The sequence below is a fragment of the Athene noctua genome, chromosome Z (genome assembly GCF_965140245.1).
Source record: "Athene noctua chromosome Z, bAthNoc1.hap1.1, whole genome shotgun sequence".
In the NCBI taxonomy this organism is placed as follows: Eukaryota; Metazoa; Chordata; class Aves; order Strigiformes; family Strigidae; genus Athene; species Athene noctua.
Genome location: NC_134077.1, coordinates 75,220,824 through 75,247,360, shown reverse-complemented (window position 1 = coordinate 75,247,360; position 26,537 = coordinate 75,220,824).

Sequence of the window (26,537 nt, the reverse complement as noted above, 5' to 3'; positions counted from 1 at the left end):
CATTCTGGGTAGCCACGCCAATCTCTGGAGTAAAACCAGTCCTTCCACTGTTACACCATCCAACTCTGCACACACCTACTTCTAGTCACAGGTCCCTGGTCCACGTTCAAAGGTCAAAAGTAAGGCTTCCCACACCCATAAGGTGGCATTTTACACATGATTGTCCTGTTTCCTGATAAGCCAAGAGAAAGGTTTGGAAAATTGGCTGGGATTACAGTACTTTGTTGTCAAAAAAAAAGGTGGCACTGTTGGTCCAGTCTCCTAAACAGGAGTTGAGAGGAAACAAATATTCCACCCAGCTAGAACAGCAGCATCCTGAAGATATCCTGCATTCACTTTCCTTTAGTTAAAATGCTTACAGAAGGCAGAGAGGAACCAAGAAGCATGTCCAGCCTTCTCACATCTCACAGTTCTGAAATTTTCTATAAAATATTTCTATAAAATGGTCTTCCCCCACTGATTTCACAGGGATTATGCTGATACATATTAACCCATATCCTGGCTGTGTATTCAAAAGAGCAAAATGCAATGGTTTAATGACACTTTTTAATCTGCTGTATGGTTGTATTGCATTACTGAAAGATGATAAATGTACACCTTAACCTGGATAAAGCATAAAACATAAACAGAATTTTCAGTAGGGCAGAATGCAAATACATGTTACGTTCCATAGCCAAGCCAACGTCACTCAATTAAAATATAAGTGAAATTAAATTTTCAGTTGTTAAAAACAACTGTTTTAATTCAGAAGTGCAAGAAATCTACCAATACCCACTGCAGCATATTTGTGCCCACTCTTGCTTTTGAATAAATTAAAAGTACTAACGTATCAGATCAAAGAACAAATATTGTAATAAAAAAAGTGTCAAGGAATGAGAAGCCCATAAAATAGAATTTATTAGAAGCACAGCTCCAAACCTTAAGCCCTGTTTTACAGGGAATTTTTCCTCTTTTGGAAGATGTATATGTATTCACTAGTCACAGTTTACTTTGGACTCCTCGCTGTCCTTCAAACTCCTTTCATTCAGTCAGCTTTAAAGCATCCTTTGACTTTGGTGGGATTTGAATCAGGCCTCACAAGCTGCAGGCACTGTAATTAAATGCTTTCTACTTTATAATTGGCATGACTATTAGTGAATCAAATCAAGTCATATGTGCATGTCTGCAGTAAAAAGAAGTCTGGAGCAGATCTTAGACTAACCACAAAGAGTCCCTGCAGTAGAAAAATACCATGTTTTCTTCTGTGATAAAAATCACTATAGATATTCATGATGCTTTTAAGAATGGGAGTGACTGTGATAATGAAGTATGGACTAAGGCCGTGATCTAGTATTACTTCCCATTACTATTCTGTTACATAGGTATTGGCACCAGGACCCAGGAGGTTTATAAATGTTACTCGGTTATAATGAGAGGGTTTCACATTCAGTTTTGTGTTTGGGTAAATGGTTGCCTGAGGTGCAAGGATCAGATCCCTTGCAAGTCCTTGCAAAGCAAATCCCTTACACCCTGAGCAGTCCTGCCTGGAGCCACTACATGTCACCAGCCTGAATTCTGGAAAGGGGGAATGATGGGAGAATTGCTGGTGCTTTTAGCAAATGCTGTAGTTCATCACCTGAAAGCAGATACTTTAGCATTGATCAAACACTGCTTCTATGGACTATAGCTCAGTTTGATGAGGTTCACCCTGGACCTCTCTCATGGCTGATCCCATCAGCTTTAGCAGCATAAATTGAGAGAAACACACTGCAGCATTTCATCTCTTGTGGTTTTATTTCTACTCAGCTTTCCAGCAAGCACTGTATGACAGGTACAGATACAGAGGAAGATGCCTAAGTGGGTTTTTGAGCTGTTTATGAGAGTTAAAGAAAAAATCAAAGCACGTACTATATGCTGTTGTTGAACATCCTATCACAATTTGCTCAGATTTACCTTTGTTTGCTAGAAAATCTAAATAATAAGTGTTAATGCACTCTGTGGAGTAGCAGCCACACTCTGCATGTACATCATGCCCCACAGGTCCCCAGCAATGGATCATATGATACACATATGTGTAGAAATCTCTGGGCACAAAGTGAAAATAGCAGACAAGCAGTAGGACCATTTGAGGACGTAACACCAGATTCAAACAGTCAGAACTGTGGAAATAGATTGTTTAATTTTGGTGAAAAGCAGCTGGGTCAGGAAACTCAGGAGCCATAACTAGAAGCAAAGTAGCAGGGCAGGTGAGCAGTGTCGACCCCCTCCAAGCTGAGCCACAACATCTCTGCACTAGGCTCTGGTTGTCATTTCCCTGCTGCCCTCCCAAATCTGAGGTTTGTTTCCCATGTGGATCAGTGACACACCATCAGTGGAAGTGGAGGGGGTGCTGACCCCAGTTTCTCCTCATCCCAGTAATTAGAAAACTCTTTGGCCTGCAGGAACAAAAGACCTACACCCCGTATGCTGAGGTGATGGATTTCATTGCATGGTGAAAAGAAGATACGGAAACACAGCATCAATCTTTAAAGACAGAGTCTGTATCTGAGACTTATTCTCTACCTTAGAGGGAGGACATATATCCAGGCTTGAGTGCAACATCTTAAGTGCAACTGCCAAAATTTAGAAAACAGTTAATAATTTGGAATGTCTTGCATTTTTTTATTTTCCTTTGCACAGCAGTTCCTGCCTAAGCAAAAAGCTAGTTCTTTTTTTAAGTGTGTGTTGTGGGAAGAATCTCCAAAGCAACTTTCATGTGACAAAATGACTAGAACTGGCTGACAATCTTTGAATTCCTGCCATTTCAATTAAAAAGATTTTCAAAAAATGTCAGTTTTCACAGGAGCCTTGTTCATTGTAACCATGAGACAAAACGCAACATCCACCATGTTAATTAAATAGGAGAGAGGGAAAGAGAGAAAGTAGAAGTTAGGACTTAATTAGCATAACAAAGATAATGGGGGAAAGAAACCCTAGAAATACAAGGCAGGAGAATAGTAGGTCTTGCCAAGGACATGATGGATAATAACGTTTTCTTCTCTGCTGAAAAGACATTCTTGGCCGTCTCATTCTTTCCTCTTTTTCAAAAGTAAAATGGAAATGTGAACTTTTTTTTTAATTTATGGACTTCCAGGATTTTGCAGGGAAGATGAATGGAAGATTAGCTGTTGAGAGAGCCCTGTAAGGAGCACAATTTAAAAAAAAAAAAAAATAAATCCATACTGGTCTAACACATCCTACAACTGTTGCTTGTCATCAGGTACACAGCAACTCACGGTCAGCTGGATTTCTTTTTCACAGAGCACTGCTGCCCCAGTTCCTGCAGGGGCTCCTACTTTTCTGGGCAGCAGGAAAGCCGAACAGTGCAGCAAATTTCTGTAAAATATCAGAGGAAGAAATGTTTAGCAGTTAATTCAACTGTTTATGGTCAAGCTGGTAAAGAAAGAGGTTAGAACACCCTCCCAATTTATTTTCCCTCCCTTCCCATTAGAGACTGATTTTCCAGCAGAGGAGCATGCAGTGGCAAATTTAGCAACCACAAAGTTGCTATTGTTTTACCTTTGACCAAGGACTCTGTCTTGTTAGCTATACACTATGCCAAGGTATGGTATGAGGAACTTGGTTTTGTCTCCCAAGCAGATATGAAGAACAACAAACAATGTGTGCAAAGCATATCCACAAATTCTTTGTATTGTTAGAGCAGAGAAAAACCCCAGGCTGATGCCTACATGGAAGCTGTGCTGCACCATTAGTGTGATTAGCATGGATTTAACGAACAGCTTCTCCGGTCTAACAATGTGAGTGAACAGGGACTGGGAGCCCATTCTTCACAGCTGCTAATTTTTGTGTGTCTTTTATATGATATTTCACCCATATTCATAAAAAAGGGTATTTGCATGCTAGCCAATAGCTTACAGGTACACAGAGATTTTTGTTTATTCTTCTAAGGTGAGGCATTTGCCAGAACAGAAAGACATATTGCACACTGTGTTGTGTTACTGCTAAAACAAACACAGCACTTGAATTTAACAAAATAGTATTAGCCAGGCTATCATTTTTCCTGCACCTGTTTCTTCAGCAGTTTGAGGAGCTAAAAGGCAAAGTAGGCTGTAGAGCTGATCCCGCTGCCTGAAGGAGCAAAGTGCTTTGAATTGTTTTGACAATGGTTTGGTTCATTTTATTTCATCGCAGTAGGGAATAAAGTCCTCTGCACCAGGGAAGACATAACAGGGAATCACAGCCAGGATTATAAGCATCAGTTTATGGAGAGGAAATGATTAGTTTGTCTCATTTCTGTTAACCTTCTTGTTTCTGAGCCATGGAACAGGCTCTGAATTGAAGCTGCATGAGGGACAGGCTGGAGCTGGAATCATAGCCCCCAACACCTGCGTTAATAAAAGCACAACCCTTGATGAAAAAATGTGAAAGACCTGGGCAGTGATTTCCATAATATTTGAAGCCAAGACTTCATGGGCCAGTGTTTCCCGCTGAAGAATTAGCTTGAGAGCTAGCTGCATCCCACTGAGTTATGTTTTAATCACTAACACTGTAACTACAATAAAGGGGACATTCACTGCCTTTAGCGTGCCAGTTCTCTCCACTGTTCTTCATTCATTAGGACCAGCGTCTCCTGATTAGCTGCAGGGAGACCCCTGGAGTCACATTAATCCTGTCAATTCAGTCAGCCACTGTGGCTCTGCAGAATACAGCTGCTGACTGCAGGATTACAGAGATGCTCTTCTTCTTGGTGTAAACTCAGCATGGGTCCAGAGGCGAAAGAGGCGAACACGTCTCCTTTTGTGCTATGCTCGGAGGGCTGCACGGAGATGCAGCAGTATCCTCACCCACACAGTCAGCCCCTTGGCAGGTGGGCAGCGGGGCTGATGGGGTGCACTCAGGAGCAGGGAATAGCCATCACAACACTCACAGGCTCAGGAGCCTTTCAGCACCAAGATCACTCTTTCAGCCAGCCACATCCGGTCCACTCATTTGCCCAGTGGGGTGAGGAGCACATGGCATACATGCACTGAGGGTGACCACAGTTGTCACTCCAGCACCTGCAAATCCAGAGAAATGGCAGTGGGACACACCCTGAGCAACGGCATGCATTGAAACCTAAGTCCCTCAGGCAGAGGGACCTGGTGTTTCCAGGCTATGCCAATGCACCTCTCCTGCAGACCAGATGGGCATGTGCAAGGGGCTCAGTACTCCAGCACACAACAATGCTGATCGACTAGTGTTTCCTCACCACACTGCTGTTGCCTGAGGTTTGGTGAAGATAGAACCACAGAATCATCAAGGTTGGAAAAGACCTTGAAGATCGTCCAGTCCAACCATTAACCTAACACTGACAGTTCCCAACTACAGCACACATTTGAAGCAATGTCAAATGTGGCTGGGCCACTCGAAAGACACTTCCAAAGCAGAGAACCAAGGGGCACAAGCAAGCCTGGTTTTTTCCCCATTAAGTTTCTGTCAGGCTTTAAAGAACTTTCCAGTGTGAAAGACAAGTTAGCATTTCAGATAAGCCCAAGCTGGCAGCAAGAAGCGTCAGGTTCTGCTTTTAAATTAACACCCAATGACTAGAAAGGACATACTGCAAGGCACCAAATAAGGACCCGAGTGTGAGGGCAATTAACAATTCCTATTGCTTTTATTTGCTTTTATCTGCACACTACCCCAGTAGTGAGCCCAGCCCAGGGAGACTGCGTGCTCTACTAGAAAGGTTTCCCTAGCACAGCCACACTGCTTTCAGATGGATTTGTTCACACAAATGGATTCAGATGGATTTGTTCACACTAAGGACAGTTCACTCAAACACACTATGAATCTCCCATAGACTGGAGCAGGCACAGTGTTGCAGTGCACCACATGTAAGAGCTCCAGGCACTAACCAGAGTGCACTGGCATCCACTGGTGAGGCTGCCCTCATCCTAGGAAGGTGATGATATGAGAAATATAAAGGTGCAGCCACTGAGAAATGTTAAAGACAGAGGAAAGCAAATAGGAAGGGAAACAGAGGAGAAAAAGGGCCATGGAGAAGGAGGATGAGCTGGGATTTAAGGGAACCTGAGGGGGAAAAAAAATCTGAAAGGAATGGTGCAGAGAAGAGAGGAAAGAGGGTGAACTCAAAATCACAGATGAAAACAGCAGTCAGCTTTTAGGGCCTGAGTGTCCACAGTGACAATCCTAATGAAAGTCCCACCTCAGGAGCATTCCTGGGTGAAGAACAGTCCTGTCTGCATCTTTTCGGGCACTCAAGGAGGAGATCCTGCCCAAACATCCTTTCTGCCTGTCCTGCCCTGGGAAGTGGTCATCTGGGGCTGCCTTGCAAGGCAGACTCACAATGTGTCTAGGGATAAGCTCCTCTCTTCTCCACAATACTTGGGAGGCACTCCAAGACTACTGTGATAAAGAAATAGGTGTTTAAACACTGTTGGGTATTAACAAGCTGGCTGGATGGGAAAGGTTTCCTTGGCAGTTTGCTTTCTTTGCTACTGTTCAGCTGTGGGCAGCATGATCTGGGACTTGTATTGATTGTTCTGCTTGTAATTTAGCATAAATGCAAATGCAGGTTGAGACCCAGCATGTTCTGTTTAGTAGAAACCATGAAAAGAAAAGGAAATTGCTATAAATTAAATGCTCCTGTCTCTTCAGGCATTGAGATGGGGATTCTGATTTATTTTAGCCATGACAGAGGCAGTAACAACAAAACCCAACATCTATCTTAGGGGGATTCACTAGAAGCTTGCATCAGTAGCAAAAGTTTTTTATCTCAGTGAGTATAATAAGAGACTTTAGAATATTATCAAAATATTTCAGCATAATAAAGCTTTGCAAATAAATAAGAGAGCAGTCATACATTTCAGGCCTAAGGTTCATCTAGTTCAGGATCCTTCCTCCAGCACACCTGCAAGCTGAAACCCAGAGAAGAGTGAGGACAAGACAAATACCCCTAGCAGTCCTCTCAAAAACTTGACCAGACTTCTCTGTTTGCAGCATTGAAATCTTCCTGAACCTGATGCCAGAGACATCTTTGGATGTATCTTTGTATGCCTGGTGGTTTCCATACATCTGAAATCAAACAGCACATCTGGCTTCAACCTCCTTCCAGCTCGGCACTTCTGATGCAAACAGTTCCTCCAGTGCAAGCTCAGATTCATTTAAGGTAGAAGTGTTGTCTCCTCTCCACAAATGACTTAGATCAGTGATCGCAGCTCTCTTCATGTTTGATAGATTAGTGCTTAAACAAACGCTACAGACTACAAAATGCCATGGAGTAAAGCAATATTCAGAGAGGAACTGAAAAGATTTTTTTTCACTGAGATGCATGACTTTAAAATCTATTCCTACCCTTGAAAAGTTATTATGTGGATGTGAAATCCTTTACCTTTAGTTGGAATTTTATTACAGAACTTTCTTAGCAGCAAAAAGAAGCTTGATTTGCTTTGGTTTATTATGGTTTAGTTTTGCTAGTACTGCAGAGCCATCATGAATATGGAAAAAGGATCAGACTTTATTTTGGTTTGTACATCAAGAACTGAATTATAAACCAAAATGAGAAATTCAGACTCAGCAAGAGTTTCACATATGAGACCAATAATAAAATTAAAACTAGTAAAATGGGTTAAAATACATTAATACATCCAAGGTTTTTGTAGGCTTCCACTTTATTACAGTACAAAGATTTACTGGAGGCAATGAAATGAAGGAAAAATACTTCTCTGCCTGCACAATCCTGGCCTAGTTTTAGCGGCCTTGTGTCAAAATCAGCAGATCGGTCTGATTCCTTGTGTTCTGTCACAAAACCAAATGATCTCTAGATTAACTCACACTGGGGAAACCAAATCAAAATTCACAGAGCCAAAGCCAACAGCAAGAGCAGAAAGGAAAAAAGTTTTCCGACAACTCTCTATACCACTGCAGTGGCATTTCTCAGTAGAAACAGAGAAGTGAGGCTCAGGGTAAAATTAACCTTGCTCTCCTTACAGTGATAAGCATGCCAAGCTGACACAGTACTGCTTCAGTGCAAACAGCCTGGGTAGGGCATTGGGCTTCCTTGTCCCTCAGAGGACACAATCTGTTAGGAGTTACCAAGCAGTCCTTGCCTGGCTTCACTGACAGCAGCTGTTGTCACCTTTGGGGGATGCTTTCAAAAGCTCCCTTCACTCACAAGACTACACAGATAGTAAGATGAGCTGCAGCAAAGCAAGGTGAGATGAGTCATGCTGTTGGTCAGACCTTCATGGCTTTGGAGGGATATTGTGTATTTGCAGAGAGAAGAAGCATGTGAGACAGGGATGCTGGAGGCACAAAGAGTACTCACCATTTCCCCAGGCACACCTGGAGCTCTGGAAGGGACACTGCAGGATTTTGCAGTGCTTCATCCAAAAGGAGAAAAAAAAAAAATAAAAAAAAAGCCAAACACTTAAACAAAGTCCAAGCAGAGTACAAAACTCCAAAGCCCATAATCCTTTCCCTGAGAGAAATGCAGTGTGAGGTAAGCCCTCAATGCAGTCTTAAAGAAGCAGACCCCCAGACAGCCTGACACCTGTATTAGCTGCTCCACTTCATTGCAGTCTGCACTGCTGCAGCTCCTCAAAATTTATCATATTATCACTCCTGAGCCTCTTGTAAAGCCTCAGTTCTAGGGGCCGTGTGATAACAGTAGAATCAATTCCTGATTTTGGAAAAGCAAAAGTTTCCAATCTCCCGTGATGCTTCTAAAAAATTAAAAACATGAACCAGGAAAGGCAATAATAGCTAAAATGTATGTATTTCTTTTTCAGTCTCAGAACCATGGATCACAAGATTTGACTATTTAAAATCTGACATATAATTGTGTTTATTGCACAGATTTCCCTCAGGCTCATATGGCATAAGTTTATACAGGTCTATGGCATTGATTTAATTTTTAGAAGTTTATTTTTTAGAAAGGTCTAAGAAACAGGAGTAAAGACACAGGTGAAACTATGTTCAAACTTGTAAAGATGTTTATAGTGGAAGAGTAACAGGTTACTTAAACAGCCTACAGGAAAGAATGGGAACTGTTTTTCTCCAGTCATTATGTCAGCAAGTAAGATGACATAGGTTTGATTTCTCCCCTACCTTTTGAACTGTTATGTGATGTTAGCCAATCATTTCTCTCCTCCTCTTGAACAACTGGGTATCACTCTTCTGCTTTGCAGGGATGGCCACAGCAACCCCCAGGACTGCCAAGGTTCTCACAGTGAAACTCACCTGGAATTACCAAGTGGAGATGGACCCATGGTCCCATGAGGAGGGAAGTGCCAAGAAAAAATGCAAAAATAAGAAAAGTAAAGGAGCTGGCAGCTGGGCTTTTACGTACAAGGCTTTCTAACTCTTTGGCTGCAGATGCCCCACAGCATTTCTCTCCTGTTGCTGGAGTCTGTGCAGGTATCTCCAGATCACTGAGCTCAGACTTGGGAGACCTGCTCCTCGCACATCGCTGTAATGCTCCATGGCTGAGTTGCCTTTGCCAAGCCAAGCCACCTCCCAGTGCCACAACTGCTTCCTCTCAGAAGCTGGGAAGACAGTCCACAGAATGAAATATCAGTACAAATGAGCACCTATAATTCAGCAGTTAAAGTCTGCTGCATTAGGACAAGCAGACTCCGACTCAACTTCCAGGATGTCTGAAACCCTCTAGACTGCCCTGAACTGAAGAGATAATGTAACTTGGACAGAGCAAACACAGTTCTCCTCTACTCTGTGCATCGCCCAGGCTTTGTGGGCAGGTTACGGTGGCAGAAACACGTGTCAGAGAAATTCCTTCCAGAGAGTCAAAGGCAGGGATTATTGTGTGCTTTGGATAGCCAGAACTCAGGATTCATTATGCAGCACTGACAGCTTGGAAAACATCTTACTTTTGACTGGAACCACCATACTTATTTGTCTGTTTAGGAGCACTGAATCTGCTTTTGTTCAGTGAGATTTGGGGATGGATTGTATATTCTAACCCATTTTTTACTTCCCTTTGTGACACCTGTCAGTTACTCAATAGCTGACAGCAAATGTTGTTTTATTGATTTATTTTTCTAAACACTACAAACCATGCCAGAAGATAGATGTGAGCCTGTTATAGTAAAAACATTTCTTTAAAACAGAAAGAAAGAAAAAAACAACAAAAATAACCAATGAGCCAAGCTCACTTCCCCCTCTCCCCTAAGGTAAATGGATAGTTGCAAAAACGTGTGATTTTTTTTTTTTTTTCCTTGGTTAAAGCTTGCCATCTGGTGGAGTAAGATCAGATCAGCTGCTCTGCTCTGGGAGGAAAACAGGGGAAAACACCCTCTTCCTTACAGAAACAACTGTCTGGTCTTCCTACAAGACAGAAGCTGGATTAATCAGACACGGCTGACCTTGTCTGCCTGGAAAGCTAAATACAGAGCTGAAGAATGAATGGTAGTGCATCAGTGGATTTTGAACCTTGACAGCACAGAAGCTTTATTTAATTTGATCATCTCACACAAGAGGTTTTAAATTGCCTTCAGCAAAGACACACTACCATTCTCTTGCAGATTTTTGAAAGCTAACCTTATTTATGGTGTATAAGCTAACTATGTTTTATGATTTCAAATGATATGAAAGAGAATCTCTTGTGACCAAACACCGGATAAATATAAACACTGTTGCTTTAACCTTGAATTAGTCCTTCGTGAGGCTTCTTACCAGCCAACTGGATTATTCACCTAAGAAGAAAGGGAAAAGAAAGGACAAAGAGCAAAAGAGAGAGGAAAAACAAAGATAAAAAAAGGAGAGGGAGGGCGGGAGGGAGGGGAGATGAAGGGAAAGAAAAGGGCAAGGGGGGGGAGGGGGGGAGAGAAAGGGAGGGACACCAGGTCCTTCATATGGATTTCAATTTTACTGCACCAATGATAGTCCTAGTCCCTTAAAGCAGCTGCTTCAAAAAAAGTAGGTTATGGAGCTGCCAAGGAAATATGATCATCTTTTCGTTGCTATTCTTCATCTTGTAAAAAGACCAGATAAAATACACTTATCCAGGGATACTCTACACCGATCTTTCCCTCAGTTTCCCCTAGACTAGATACAATTTATAATTAAAGTGAGGTTAATATGCCAAGATCTATTTTTAAAGCAAACAGAAAAGTATTTTTGAATCAGTAAGGTTTTTTTTCTTCCCCTTTATTAGAGAAAAAGCAGTGATGATAAGTTTAATCACCCTTTTTTCCACCTCATACCACTGGGAAGAAATTGGAACAGTAGCTGAAGGACCTCCTACCTAGTGCTGAAGCTTGAAACTTTATTCTATTCAAAGGGAGATGTTTCTACTTTTAAAGAGAGGTACTGTTTCTGCTGAAGCAAAAGCCAGAAATCTCTAGTCAAGGTCATGAGAAGCATAAGAGTTTTGTTGTGCATCACTGCAAGACACCAAACACCCTCCTTCCTGCCCTGTTCCCTGTGCCCTAATCACACTTCAGAGTTATCAGCTGAAGCTATACTTATTAATCAGTGTATTATTTATGGGAGGAAGAGTTGACTGTCTGCTCAGTTCCACTCCTAAATCACATAGCCATCCACTCCTTATGAGGAATCAAAAGAGATAAGGGAGTGAAGAGCAGAGGACGTGGGAGATACCTTCTTGCTTCCCACTCTCCTTTGGTGCAACAGCATCTCTAAACTCATCTAATTAGAACAGCTGTGGAAATGCAGGACAGCTTGCACTCTGTCCCCCTGCCTCTGGCTCAGAGAACACCTATAATCATGGCTGCTACTCATTTATACTGCAGTCAGAGCCAGAGGTTGAATTACAGTGTCATACAAAGGTAGCTCTCCATAAAAAAGGGGTCTCCAGATCTGCTTCTCAGTCTGCATGTGTGTGTGCTTGCTGAATACACTTAATTCCCTGTTAAGTGTCAGTACTGAAGAACTTCTTTCCTTCCCCTTTTTAAATTCCTGACAATACTACCTATGAGCACAGCCAGCCACAGTCCAGAACTCATACCTCCCAGATCTCTTTTCAGACAGTGCAGCCCTCCTCCTGATAAGGTGTTTAACCCAAAAAATACCAGACAACTCTCTTAAATCAAGGTTCCTTTGGGGTGCTTGCCCTCAAGATTTCTGGACACAGAAATACTACTGCCCAAAGACAGTGGGGAAGAAATAGGTCATATGAGTTGTTCCTCTCATTATTATGCTCTATGTGACTTCAGACATTTCTCTTTGGAGCAGGCAGGACTGATGGCAGTTGAGGGAGAGCACAGGAATTCTGTAGCATGGCAATTCCACTATTGCAAGGAATAAATAGATATGTTGTGTGGAATTAACACCAAATACATTCCTTTGCCAGTAAATGCACCATGTGAACTCACTGCATGCAGTAACAAACAGCACAAACTACTGATCCACCACCATTTCTTTTTTGGCTTGCTACCTAAATGGACAAACTACACCCAGTGGTCTGGAAAATTTTTTATCTGTTGCATTTTTTGTTCTGATGGACTACCCCATTTTTGTGTCTTTCTCCAGAATAACTTGGTGGGAAGTTTAGGTCCCTGAGCTCCTTGCCTTGCTGAGTCCCTCACCATAATCAGTGCTCATGGTTCCAGCTGTGAACCCATCTGGATTAGCTCAATGTGGGAAAATACATACTTGTATGTATGTACCAGTACCCTGGAGTTGGGAATGTCTTCACTGAAGTCTTCCAGCCGACCCACTGCTCCCCAAAATGTCATATCTAAGAAAAAGAAAGGCCAAATGATATTTACTAATATAACACCCTGTAGTTTACAAGGCTAAATAAAGCAACTTGCCATATAACAAGCCTGACAGAAAGGAAATTCACTACTGTAAGCTAGTTTTGTCCCTCATCTGTGAAAAAGACAAGATGTTTTAACGGTTTACAAACTACATCTGTTGGGGACAATGTGAGTGCTACTGACACTTAGTTTTCTATTGCATTGTTGCAGAAATTCAGTTGTGTTTTCAGGCTACATGGAGAATCAGAAATTACTAGAGAAAAGGAGCCAAAATTCTTTTAAATTAATGGAAAGCCACTGAAATATGAACGGTTTCAAACTGAAACAAAGAGTTAGATATAGATTTATGAATAATTGGTAAAAGCAGTATTGTAGCTCTCCAGAACAACTAGCTGAATAACAATGCCAATGTTATGTGTAAGTGTCATGTAAGTGTGATAACAGCATCACACAATCCAACAGTCACAACCAGAGAATGCTTGAGGTTGAAGGGGACCTCTGGAGGTCATCTGGTCCAACTCCCCCTGTTCAGGCAGGGCCACCTATAGCATGTTGCCTAGGACCATGTCCAGACAAATTCAAAATCTGGATATTCAAAATATTTCCCAGCATGGAGACTCCACAGTCTCTCAGAGCAACCTGTGCCAGTGCTCGGTCAACCTCACAATGAAAAAGTGTTTCCTGATGTTCAGAGGCAACGTCCCGCATTTCAGTTTGTGCCCATTGCATCTGGTTCTGTCACCTTGCACTGCTAGAAAGAACCTGGCTCTTCTTTGCACCCTCCCTTCAGGTATTGATATACATTAACAAGACCCTCCCTAAGACTCTCTAGGCTAAACAGACCCAGCTCTTTCATTGTCCCAAATCATTGAAAATTATTGTCCCCAAATTGAAAATTCCAAATTTTCAAGGGTAACTAACTTTGGCCCTTGAAGGTTAGGTCTCATAAAGCCTTAGGGTTCCGAAGTCAATGAGACACCTAGGGTAATTCACAGTAGGGCCTAGGCACATGACTTCTCTTGAAATTTAGAAATTTCACAGTCTGTCCACATCTTTAGCCACCTTACTCCTGTTCAAATTGTGTACCTGGAACACCAAATATTTTGTAACAGAAAATTAAGTAAAGAAGTGTTGCTATCCAAATGTTAAAAGGGAGACACACAAACTCAATGCTTGAATTAAGGTAAACAAACATAAAATAAAAATAATGAAAGAAAAACTCTTATAGTCTTCAGCATGAATGATTTTACTATAATTGCTTCAGGGACAGCAGAGCACAGGGGGTTCCCCCATCCCAGGCACACATGAAAGGTGAGGACATAAACCTTCATGGGAAAAGAAGGGTTTTAATTACTTACAACAGCAAGAGATTTCTCAGGTAAGAACTCTTCTCTTGTTCCTCCCAAACTCGCTGGCAGGGGAAAAAGATTTTATTTTTTTCCTCTCCTTTCCCAGCTGACACACAGTGTTTCTACATACAAGACAAATTACTTAGATGGAGCTGTGGATGCTGAATTTGGTTGGTTTAGCTGTTGGGTGAAAACCTGAGCACTTCATAGCAGCTGGGAATTTACCAGTAAGCAATGTGTTGATAGATTAGTTATCCTCAGAGTTCTTCTCTTCCCCTTCGTTAATAAGATCTCACTGATGATTGTTTTCTAAAGTTGTTTACCACAGAGGAGGCAGATCTTGATCGACAGAATGGAGTCAGCTTGAGGGGGCTGAAGGAGCCCAGAGGAAGGCAGCATCCGCAGCCGGAAGAAGCTCCCTGTTTGGTCAGAGATTTCGAAGACAGGTTCAAACAGGGAGAGAAGGGAAGTCAGTCCTTAAACTGACCGAGAAGCAGGCATGTGTCTCCAGTTACCATCGTGTATACAAGCACGTTAGCCAGGAGCTGCAAGAATTATTCTGTATACCATGTACCTCTACCCCATAGTCACCTGGCACCATCACCCTTTCCCCATCTGTCTTTCAGCCCACACAGTGCAACATGTTGTGGATGTCAATGTGATGTCCCCTTTGGAGGGCCATGGAGTCGAGGCTTCACCTCTAACCTGAAAAGCAATGCAGAAAAGCAGTGAGAGAGAGCAAGAGCTGGCTTGGGTATTCTCAAAAAGGGTCTTGCTTCTTCCAGGGGAATATGCTGCAGTGAATACCTCCCATATCTGCAGAAAATAATTTGTAAGGCTTTAATCATAAAATTGGTTGGAAAAAATACTGTTACATAGACATCCCCATGAACCTAAGGAACAAAAGAAACACATAGGACAAGAAAAGAAAGTGATTTATGTCCTTACCTCTTCCTCCTCTCAAAGGACACCATTTTTGCAGCACCAAAACCTTAAAGGTGCCCTGTGTAGTTTATCACAAGGTTCCAAAATTATGGCCTGTCGCTTCTAGCAGTGGCCTCAGACAAGACGGTATAACTCCACTCTTAGCATATTCTCTCACTGATGTCAATGGTAGCTTCTCTGTTCCTTTAGGCAGTGTAAAATGAGACCTGTGATCCTTTAGGCAGTGTGAAAAAAGACCTGTGATCTGTCCTCAGCACACCTACTTCACCCACTCACATTAAGTGTCCTGTGCTGGGTAGAGCATCCTGGTAATACCAACAGACTACTATTGATCCAGATGTCCTGGAAATCAGGGGAGGTTCTTAGAAAATTTGTGGTAGAGCAACAAGTTTCTTCAGCAACAGAATGGATAAAAATATCAAGAGAGGATAGTACAGCTGTAATATGAAAACTAACACTTTACTACCATAAGCTTATAGGATTACTATTCCTTGAGGGCTTTCCTATTTGGCTGTTAAAATAACAGGGCGGGTGGGGGGGAGGGGGGGGGGGGAGCATGTGTCATATCCTTGCAGCTGTACATATATAAAAATGTGAAGTTTCTCTACACTGTGGGTGGATATTAAATTCTACTCCATTATATCCAAGCACCACCAAAGCCGATGATTTAAGAACGAAAATGATATGTAAAGTCACGGCTGCATTATTTTATACATCCTAACTTCATTGTCTGATCAGTCAGAAATGCAAACACATTCATTAATGGTGGAAGTAATTGGACCAATCTTCAAAATGCAAATTATCAAAATAAAATCACTCCAGTTCACTGAAATTAATAGATTTACTCCAGGTTAAAGAAGAGAGAAACATTTTTCTATCAAATGTTACCCTCTGGATAACACTATTTCATGCACTGATCCCTGCCACAAGTCTAGATCTTTCATTTGAACTGCAGACACTTTGAGATTAACCCCTTCAAGCAATGAGGAAATGGAGAATCCATCATGTCTCTAGATAATGTTTGAAGCTTAATTAAAGTTTAAGACAGGATGAATCATTTCCCCTATAAATAGGCTGTGCTTCTCCTTGCCAAATTATTATATACATGATATGTTCAATGGCATGAATAGATTCCAAAGAACACGCTATGCCTCTAGCAATGGCTCCAAGCAGTTTTATGAGGAAATGGTTTCCTAGTTTCCATAATTGCCCTAAAGTCATTTCACTGCACTATAATAAGCATGAATTGCAATCTGCCATTCAACACCAAAGATGTTCCCAGCCTGATCACAGGGACCAGTATTTGGAAACAGATGATGTTTGCATTTTCAGGCTCTACTCCACAAAGAGGAGGTTGTGGAGTAAAGGGACAGTTATCAGACATACAAAGATTAACAGACTGAAAAGAATCAGCCATACTTGCAGGAGTAAAATTAGGATTCGGGGATCATTTCTTAAATCAGTAAGAAAAGTATGTGAGGTGAGTGAAACCATTTATATTCCTAAATTAATCATCTTTTAAAGAATACAGTATGAGTGAGGGATGTCCCTCCTCAGGACTTTAGCCTTGGCTAGTTTTGATTCCTATAGGGAACACTAGTGTCCCTGGGCACCTGCCCAGTATTACTGGTGAGCTAGATTCCAGACACCAGACCCCACATCTGCTAAGAGTGTAAATTTAGGCTATATCTATGTTACAGCAACACTTACTCTCAGATATCCTTGACATGCCTTGGAGTCACATTGTAAAGCCCGAAATGTGACCTCAGTGTGAGCTACAAATTTTGGCAGACATGATTTAATAACTGTTAAGAGAAGACAGAACCAGTGGGGCAGGATCTGGGGAGGGTTTCCATCCCAGCGCCGTACAGCTGAAGCAGGTCAGCTCCCAGAGCCCAAGTCCTTTCCTCACAGACCCCTGGGACAGGCAGTTGCCATTCCCCCTTCCACATCACTGATAAAAAAATAATATACATCAGTTGCAAATCAATCCTTGGAGACCTCAACTAGAAACAGTCAACTGGATGATGTGCCAACAGGATTAATTTTCTTGATCTTTCAATGAATTGCTTCTAAATTAGGTTCATCCAGCATACACCAATTTTGAACAATGCTAATCTTTTTACACAGTTATCATGCAGGACTGAGCAAAATGTCGTACAGTAAATGTAAGTATATTATGTCAACACAATTCTCACAATAAAAATTAGTTGAATTCATTCATTATATTACCACCTGTTTATTCCTCATTAGCTATGCCACCGCGAAATTTTTCCCCTGATTATTTTGAGAATTGGCTCCTATCTACTCAGTGTATTAAATTTTCCTTTTCTGAGCACTTGCTTCTCTGTTTACTGAATGTTATTTTTTTCTTTTAAAAGAACAGAGGCTGATGGTCATGCTTTTCTATTATTGTTCCCTATCCTGAAATATGAGGAATTCTTCTATTTCTCTGCAGAACACTGCACTGAGATTTTTTGGCAAATTATGAAACCTAGTTTAGAATTGGCTTTCTTCACAAGGTTGCTAAGATTGCTGAAAGCTTCACAAGTCTATGCTGATTTTGGAATAAACCTTCACCAGTTCATGACTCTGCATGAAAATCATGCAATATGCAGACAGCTTGCCCAATTTTACCAGAGCTAGCAAGGATATTTTCAAAGAAATTGCATTAAAACATGATACTTTCTGGAAGCCAAGTATTTTTCACAGACCTATTCATTGCAACAAAGTCTTCCTCTAAATCCTCTTGCTGCTGTCAAGGGCAGGCAGGGAAAAACCTGGGTATTTATGAATCAGTTTCAATAAAGGGAAATGAGCTCAGACTTCTGCCTTCCTTATGGGCATCTTCATTTGAAATTCTCTCTGGAAATTGCATTAGTTTTCTTATGAGAAGGTCCCTATAATTTGCCTAATTATCAGCCTGACAGTTTTACATACAGCTTATATGCAGAAAATGAAAGGAATGATGAGGGAATTTCATGGAAGAGCTTTTATTTCCCCTGATAGAAATATCATCTCAACCTAATTTGCATGTTAACATTTCACATCACCCTCCATATCTTATTGGTGGAAATATACCCACTCTCATTTATTCCCATAAAAACAGAAAATGAGAATTGACATTTGTTCATCTTGTTCCAGCAAAGCAGCTCCAAAAAGAGAGAATTTGGGTCAGACTAAGAGTTGCCTGTCATAGAGATAGTCAGACTTTTAAACAGAAGTGATTACTTTTAGAAACAGAGTTAAAAGGAGAAACTTGATTGAATTTCTGCATCAAAAAATAAAATATGGGACAACCTAGGAAAACAGGAAACAAGCCCTTTTTGTGGACCATGTCTTCATAAATACTCAGAGCCTGAGAGACAGGAAAACTGGGTCTTGCTAGTAAAGTGCTGCTACACTTAGGTGGTCATTCCTTACCCAGATTCTTAGAAGTGCCTTCTGACTTGCAAACCTTAGGAGTATTTGAAATTTTGAGAAGGCCAACAGCTACTGTAAACCAGTAGGACCTTGTGATGCTCATATCCTCAGGACTGCTGGATGGCAACCTGAGAAATCACAGGTTGCTTGGAAAAGTTTCCAGTCACTCACTGTCTCATTTTCACCCTCTCTAAAATCAACAGTACACCCATCCACAGATGAAGTGTTTAAGCACTACTGATGAAAAAGAGTGCAATGGCAAAGTTCTGTATTACTGATCACGATACTGATTGACAGCATATTTACAAATCCATAAACAGTTAATTCAGTCCCAGTATCAGTGTTACTGGGCTTTTTACATTACTGTACTTCATCTAGTGACAAAAGAACGTTTTATATAACCCTGGACTAAAAATTGCATTGTCTCAGTCTCCTTCAATAAACCATTATCCATTTTATTTTAACTGAGTACTACATGGCTGGAAGATGCACAGAAATGAAAAACTTAAAAGTCTGTATTCTGGGCTAAAAAAGAAAAAGCAAAATAATATGAAGGACCATGTAAGTATATGCAGTTAACATTATTTGTTCTCAACTTTTGTGCTGCCCTGTGCTTTCTATTTAAATTGCAATGTGTGCCACTAGCACACACTTTTTAGGCAACCAAGACACCATGGAAGAATTTGGCTCTACATCATAATACAAAATGAAAAGTTCAGCAATGTACCTGACAACAGTTTTCAGATTTCCTGATTTTTTGTGTGCTTAGCTATATATCCTAAAATTTCAATACATATGTTTTTACAGAGGATATGATATACATTCTTTGTAATATTTTACTCTTTTCTGTTATGTACAGAGATTTCCAATCAGTTCTTTTAAACATGCAGTGTGCATTTAATAGGAAAAGGACTACAAATACATTCTGCTTCTTGACACAAACAGTACCAGCAACATTCACATTCTCAAACTGAGATTTTCGAGTCAACTCAACAATAACACTTTAAGGATAATATACTTCCTTTATTTTCTTCCTTGAGAGAGATGGAAACACAAACACCATCTTAATTAATTCATAAAGGACAGATTTAGAGTTATTGCAAAATGTGTCTGCAAAATACCACCTGGGAAAAAATAGGCAAGTTTCATTACATGTAGAGACTGCTATCCTGCTAGAGAATAACTCCAGAAATCGACAAGCTTAAACCATATACATCCATACACATGGAATAATTGCTGTTATTACTACACTTCCAGTGTGAGCATGGAAAGTGCTGATCCCAGTAGATATCCAACATTCAAAATAATTTCAAAGTGAGCCTAAAATAGACTTAATTAATGCTTTCAGAAAACTACTTCTGGTTTATATCTAAATAAATGGGTGAAAAAAGTTAATTTAACCACAGTCCATACCATGACTTCAATCTCTGGAAAGATTTATATATATGTAATTTTTTGCTTCTTGGCTCAACAATTAATCATCATCGTTTGTTTCATGGATAGTCTACACACATTATTTGGCTACATCCAGCATGAGAAGTAAAAAACACTTTTGCTATGAATAGTTGAAGCAAGGCAGATACCATATAAATAAGATGCTGGGAAACACAAAGCAGCAGCGAGGCTACACACATATAAACGAGCTGGGCTTTGGAAAGCCACCTCATGCAAAGCTGCAATGTTTCCTTGGTTCTAGTCAAGTACTGATTCTCTTGAAGTAAGAAATGCACATCCATCAGTGTTATCTAATCTTTCTATAGGCATAGCACATAAAACAACTATTGCAATTATTTATAATTATTTAATTCCAGTCTTCTCTCCAATGCTTCACTTTGCTTTAAAGATTGACCCATTCTAGTGCAGGTTAATACAACTGGTACTTTATAGTAAAAGCAAGTTTCCCTTGATGTTCCCACTTCGTGCTCAGAAATCTTGACAAACAGGCATACATCAAAAGCAGCAATGTTCATTTTAGATTGCTATTGTTCAAATATCAGGTGAACCTTCACACATCTTTAAAAATTATGAATTAATTTCAACACATGTTCAGCACACAAGTGCTATTTATTAAAATTTACCTGCATTCAATAATTTCTATTTGGTAATCATTATTGTGCAGTGTTCCCTGGAAAAACATCTCGAGACTGCAGAGTCTCACTAGATAGCTACACAACAATTTTCTGGCACTAGAAAATTCTTTTCTAGGTTTACACACTAAGTACATGGTTAAATTCAAAGCACTAAAATTTCAACTTTGTGAAGAAATCAGTGGTTTGCAGGATGGAGAAAGGCTTGTTCAATAATCTAAATGAGTTGACAGGAACTAGGCATCTTCAGGCAAGCATATCATCCTCTTAAAGCATTTTCAACTTCAATTTCAGGCTTCCTACAAGAAACAAATCTGGGAGGTCCTATAGCCATTGTTAGGATGAGGCTTCTGTAGTCATGAGTCTTCTCAAGCCATCAGAGAAATTTCATATGAAGATACTAGAGGGGAAGAATCATAGAATCATATAATCACAGAGTGGTTTGAGTTGGTAGGGACCTTTAAAGGTCATCCAGTCCAACCCCCCTGCAATAAGCAGGGACATCTTCAACTATCTCAGGTGGTTCAGAGCCCCATCCAACCTGACCTTGAATGTTTCCAGGGATGGGGCATCCACAGCCTCTCTGGGCAACCTGTTCCAGTGTTTCACCACCCTCATTGTAAAAAATTTCTTCTTATATCTAGCTGACTCTATCCTCTTTTTATTTTAAAACCGTTACCCCTTTTCCTGTCACTACAGGCCCCGCTTAAAAGTCTGTCCCTATCTTTCTTATAAGCCCCCTTTAAGTATTGAAAGTCTGCAATAAGATGTCCCTGGAGTCTTCTCTTTGCTCCTTTGTTTGACAAGCTCTCTGAGGCATGGGGGAGCACACCCTGGAGGCATCAGTCTCCTCTCTACCACCTGCCCTGATCTGATAAGTCTGATCTTTCTAATCTGCCCAGGAAAAAATGGGGGTCCTGTCACAGCAAAATCACATTTTAATGAGCTGGTTTAAAGTCATTTTTATTTTAAATGCATGGGAGGATAAAGATCTCAGCTTTATCATAAATCTACACAGTTCAAGGGGAAAAAGGTGACTCTCCCACTGGTGCCTCTGCACATCATACTGAGCCTCACCCTCTGATCTGCCTGTGAAGTGAGTTACACTAATCCTAGGCTGCCTGCTGTTAGACGAAACCTTGCTAGCAAGTCCTGCTGCAGCAGGATCAAGTGCCTGCTATGGATCTCCTACCAGGCAGGTATTAATCAATCAACGACAGCAATCCACATTAGACTTTTTAATGGGTGAGGGAAAAGCTGTTTCACTCAGTAACAAATCGCACAGAGGAGAAGAACAACCTACTGGTAATTGGTTGTAACTAATTAAGTAAGCTGAACACTGAGGCTACTAATGATAGCAAGTTGCTAAACAGCACAACTGTTAATTGTAAAAGTTTCTGGAGCCTTTTGACATGATCTCTGGCAGGTTATATACAGAGCCACCTGGAGGAATAAATTAATTGCAGCTTTGCCATGTCCAGAAAGAAAATGGGTAAGAAAAATGCAATGCAGATTAAAAATGAAAAGGTGATTATCAGAATTGAATGAATCTTTTTAAAAAGAACAAAGACAGAGGACTTGATCGCAGAAGCATGACAAAAAAGGAGCCAGTGTTAGAGAACCTGTCTTAAGAAAGTTCCCTTAAGTAAAAAGTGCTTTAAAAGCAGCAAGTGAAACCTCTTCAGTTATTTAGTATGCTCCCAGACAGTTATCTCCAACTGCAAAGCAGTGGTTCAAACTCCATATACCTACCAATAATTCACAGGAGAAAAAGAACCAATAATAAACTGAAACTTTTTTTTTAATAGGCAAATTCTATTTGAGGTGGGAAAAAAAAAAAGATACCTTAATGACTCCTATCTCTTTCTGGTTTTCTCCTAGATGTTCTCCAGCATTCATCCAACATGCTACTGTAAATCTGATATGTGATACAGCAAGAGCAAGAAGAGATTCAGTACACTGAACCAGAGTCATAACCCAAGTGTCAGTCTGCCTAAATGCTTTTGCAGCAGGCACTGTGGTACACACAACACCCTAAGGCCTGTTCTCTTTAGAGAAGAGTTGAACTCTTGTCTACTTTCAACATTTTGTGTGCACATTATTTGAAACCTCACCAGCCTTCTCAGTTTGAATTCTTTACCTTTCAGGTATTCAGGAAATGCAACTACTTGTTTTTGCTCTTGCTGCTCTAACAGATTATGTTTTCTGAAATATTTTATACAGTTAACCCTGCAATTCCTCAGCTCAGGTATTTACAGCTCTTTGAACCTGGCTATGCAGTGTCCTCCATTACAATGTAAATATCAAACCAAGTTAAAACTTAATTATAACTCATGTTCAAAACACATCAACTTTCAATGTAGAAAAGATTCTAACCTACATTTCACAGTATATAGTCCAATCTGTCACATCATAATATCCAAAGAGGAATCCTTGGAGGACATAACATTGCAGGTCTTGTTAGTAAGGACAAAAAAGAATGAAATGTAATCAACCAGATGTAGTCTCTTGATGTTCCCTTGGAGCACTGAATTATCTAACATGGAGGAGTCTAAAGCCAAAAATCAAAGGTGAGGTTGTGTTATTTTTGTTTCCTCCCTTTTTTCTTTCTTGTTACAGCTGAACATAGTTCCCATTTTACTCGATACGCTTACAGGTGGACATTTACACCCACATTGGACTCCTAAAGCAGCTCACGTTTCTAAATTGCTCAGAAACCTACTAGCTCCCATTTCAGCTAACGCTATCTTCAGATAACCATTATTTTGAACTTCTGCCAAAAAGTGTAAAGTTTAACTATCAGACAGTCACAGAATCTCCTGTTACTTACTTATCTCCTAAAGTGCATGACATTTTATTTTAAAGTGTTCTCATTATATCTAAGTGTATGGTCAGGTATTACCTTCTCTGAGGCAGTACCACTTTGGCAAGGTTACCTGACCCTGTTGCTCTTCCTACAAGCAAAATAATTGCCTCCCACTCTTTCAAGATTTACATGGTTTTCATAGAGCCTATTAAGCAATTTGCAGACGGCAAATGTTTCAACTCCCAGGAAAAGTGCTCGTATCCCCCACCATTTGAAGAAGCTGGGAGTCATCACATGACATGAGGATTCAATATGATAATGCAAATCTATCTTTTTCCCCTTCAGTCACTCTGTTACAATCTGGGGAGTTATCTTAAGTATCAGGATTGAGAGATTTTGCTCAGGTTGCTCCTCCAAGCAGGTAACATAAACTTTTTTCCAAATAATAAAAGGATGATAAATCTTTTGTCTTAATTCTTACAGATAAAATAACTTTTCTCTCAAAACAGTCAGGCTTTCTGTGTTTATCTTTATTAAATACGATTTTATGATAGACATCTAAGAATATCTTCATGACCATCACGGCTTTTAAGAGAATCTTATCAATATAAGCACAGTTTGGAGGTCATCCTGAGCAGCAGGTATACATTATCCCGCTACCTAGAATGAAATACAGTGATTTCTTTTCTTTTGAAAATTGTTACATGTTGTAATAGCTCTTAGTTGCTTATCCGGCTCTGTAAATGACTTGCCACATTGGAGTTGTCCACATTTCCTGTAAGGTAGTTTTCAGTCAATATCATTATACTGTCCTCCTGGATCTTAACCAGGTAAATAACAGCAAGATAGTGTTCAATCCAAAATCTGTGTGAGGACACTGAGAAATTGGCACAACGCTGTAGAAAACTGAGTTTGGTCTGTCCAAATCTAATTGCTCTGGAATAATCTTGTTTGTATCATAAGGAGTCAGCAATCATTTGCATCGTATGTAAGACAGTGAATGTGGGCTGAAATGCTCTTTGATGATGCAATTTGAAGCAATGGGAGCAAAGTTTGGGATTGGCCCTTCAGGACTCATATCCAGAGCCAGTGATCAGAAATTGCCAGTGAGACAGGAGAGCTGTCATTTGGCATGGATAAGGCCTTATCCTGGGAACTCACAGGACTTCCCATGGCTAAGCAGATCTGGCAGGTTAACACACCACTAGCACATCCAGCCGGGCTGTCTGAAATGGCACAGCATAAACAGCAGAAAGATGAGTGATGAGGCACCCACACAAGCCTCAATTTTGGCTTCCAGCGCCTTCACACCATCCTCTGCAAAGCCCCTGAGGACAGAGAATACCACCCACTGTACACCAGCAAGTCTATTCTGCAAATCATCTGGACACATGTAATAATACAATAAATTGCCCTGTGAGCAACCCAGGGACTGGGTTCCAGCAAATTTCATTGTTTTGTCTGGCTGGGTTTTAACTAAAATACACTGAGGAAATGTTCTGAATGAAGTATGCTCTGCCACGCTTCATTAGGCAGCAGAGTATTTCTAGCACAGGGATGCTGTAACTGAAGAATTAGGCCCCCAGTGGCTTGGGCAATTGCCTCACACGTTTCCAATGTACTCCTCTGAGTTCAAATGCCACCGTTTGGGGTTTTTTTTCTTTCCACAAGGGGATAGATGATGTCTTTTCATTTACTGAACTAACGTACTTCCATTAAATTTATAGTCTTTGGCTGCATCCACACCAGTAACCTTAAGAGGGACAGAGGATAGGCTTAAGGACTGGCACATGTAGGTCCATACTGTTTAATTATCAAGACATTATCTGGCACATTTTTTTCTGGTGACAGTTAACTCCTACCAGGCAAAGTTTGGGCATCACTTCAGGAAGAAGCAATTCCAAAATACAGTAAAAGGACAAGCAAAAGAGAGTTTATCCATGCGAACATGAGTTTTGGACTAGTTTAATTATTACTAAAGACTGATGGTTTTTAAATTATCTCCCTTCAAGTCAACCACAAACCCTTAAGAGGGTGAACTCACACAAACTCTCACATCTGGCAACATAATCATGTAAAGTCCAACTGTTTAAAAATATATCAGAAGAGTAGAAACACCTCTTGGCACCCCAATACTAAGGTGTGGGTTTTTTCCAATAAAAATGATTGATTTCTCAGTGTTTCAGGAGGCCATTACATGACATTTCCAGATTAACAGAATCACTAGCTGCAATAATCAAATTAGTTATTGAAGGAAAAAAAAGTTACTTTATAGCTTCTTTTATTTGCAGTACTTTACCAGGCTTTACTGTCTTTATTTTATGCATAGAAAAACTAGGAAAAGTGAAATGACATCCCAGATTTACCCAGCAGATGAATTGGCTGAAAGTAGGGTATGCTCCCCTTTCCTAGATGTTTACTTTCTCTTTCTCTCCTGCCTCTAGGAGATGATAATCTTTCTCTTCCATAATTATTTATTCCTTTTTGGGGTGTAACTGCCCTTCATTCATGCAACTAATATTGTTAAACCTGCAATTACTTTCCCAGTCTCTAGCTCCCAGTATTTCCCTGTCTGCCTCAACACTAAGAGGCAGAAGTAATACTTCTTTCATCTGTAAGCTTACATGTATTTTCCAGTTACATGAGTTAGTCTAATAAATTAGACTTCTCTTTACAAACCTCTCTTATGTCCTTAGTTCAACACTGCTATCAACCTACCAGAAAGCCTACTTAACAACTGGATGCACAGATACCAGCACTGAAGGTAGGTCTCGACAAAAAATTGATATCCTTGATAATTCTTGATGATCCTTGGTGGAGGAACCCAGACATCACGACTGAACAGAGATTTGCTGAGGGCCGCATAAGATTTCAGTCATATTGTCAAGAATTTAGCCCAGACTATAGTCTGCAGTCTTAACCTCAGGAATATCTGTTGTTTAACAGTGACAGATGAGAATAACCCCTTACCACTCAGAGTCTTTTGTAAGTCTTTCTCATTACAGTTTTGTGAAGAGAAGTGTTGGAAGTGTTAGACATCTGAGAAACCTTGATCTGTTTCTTATGAAGTTGAGTATAAAGACTTTGGCTCACATTAGAAAGGTGATTTTTAAAACAACCAACCACATGCACAGTAGCTGCATCAGGGAAGGCTGTCAGAGCTGGAAGGCCAGATAAATGTGAGTAAACTTCCACAAGCCTTTTGTGT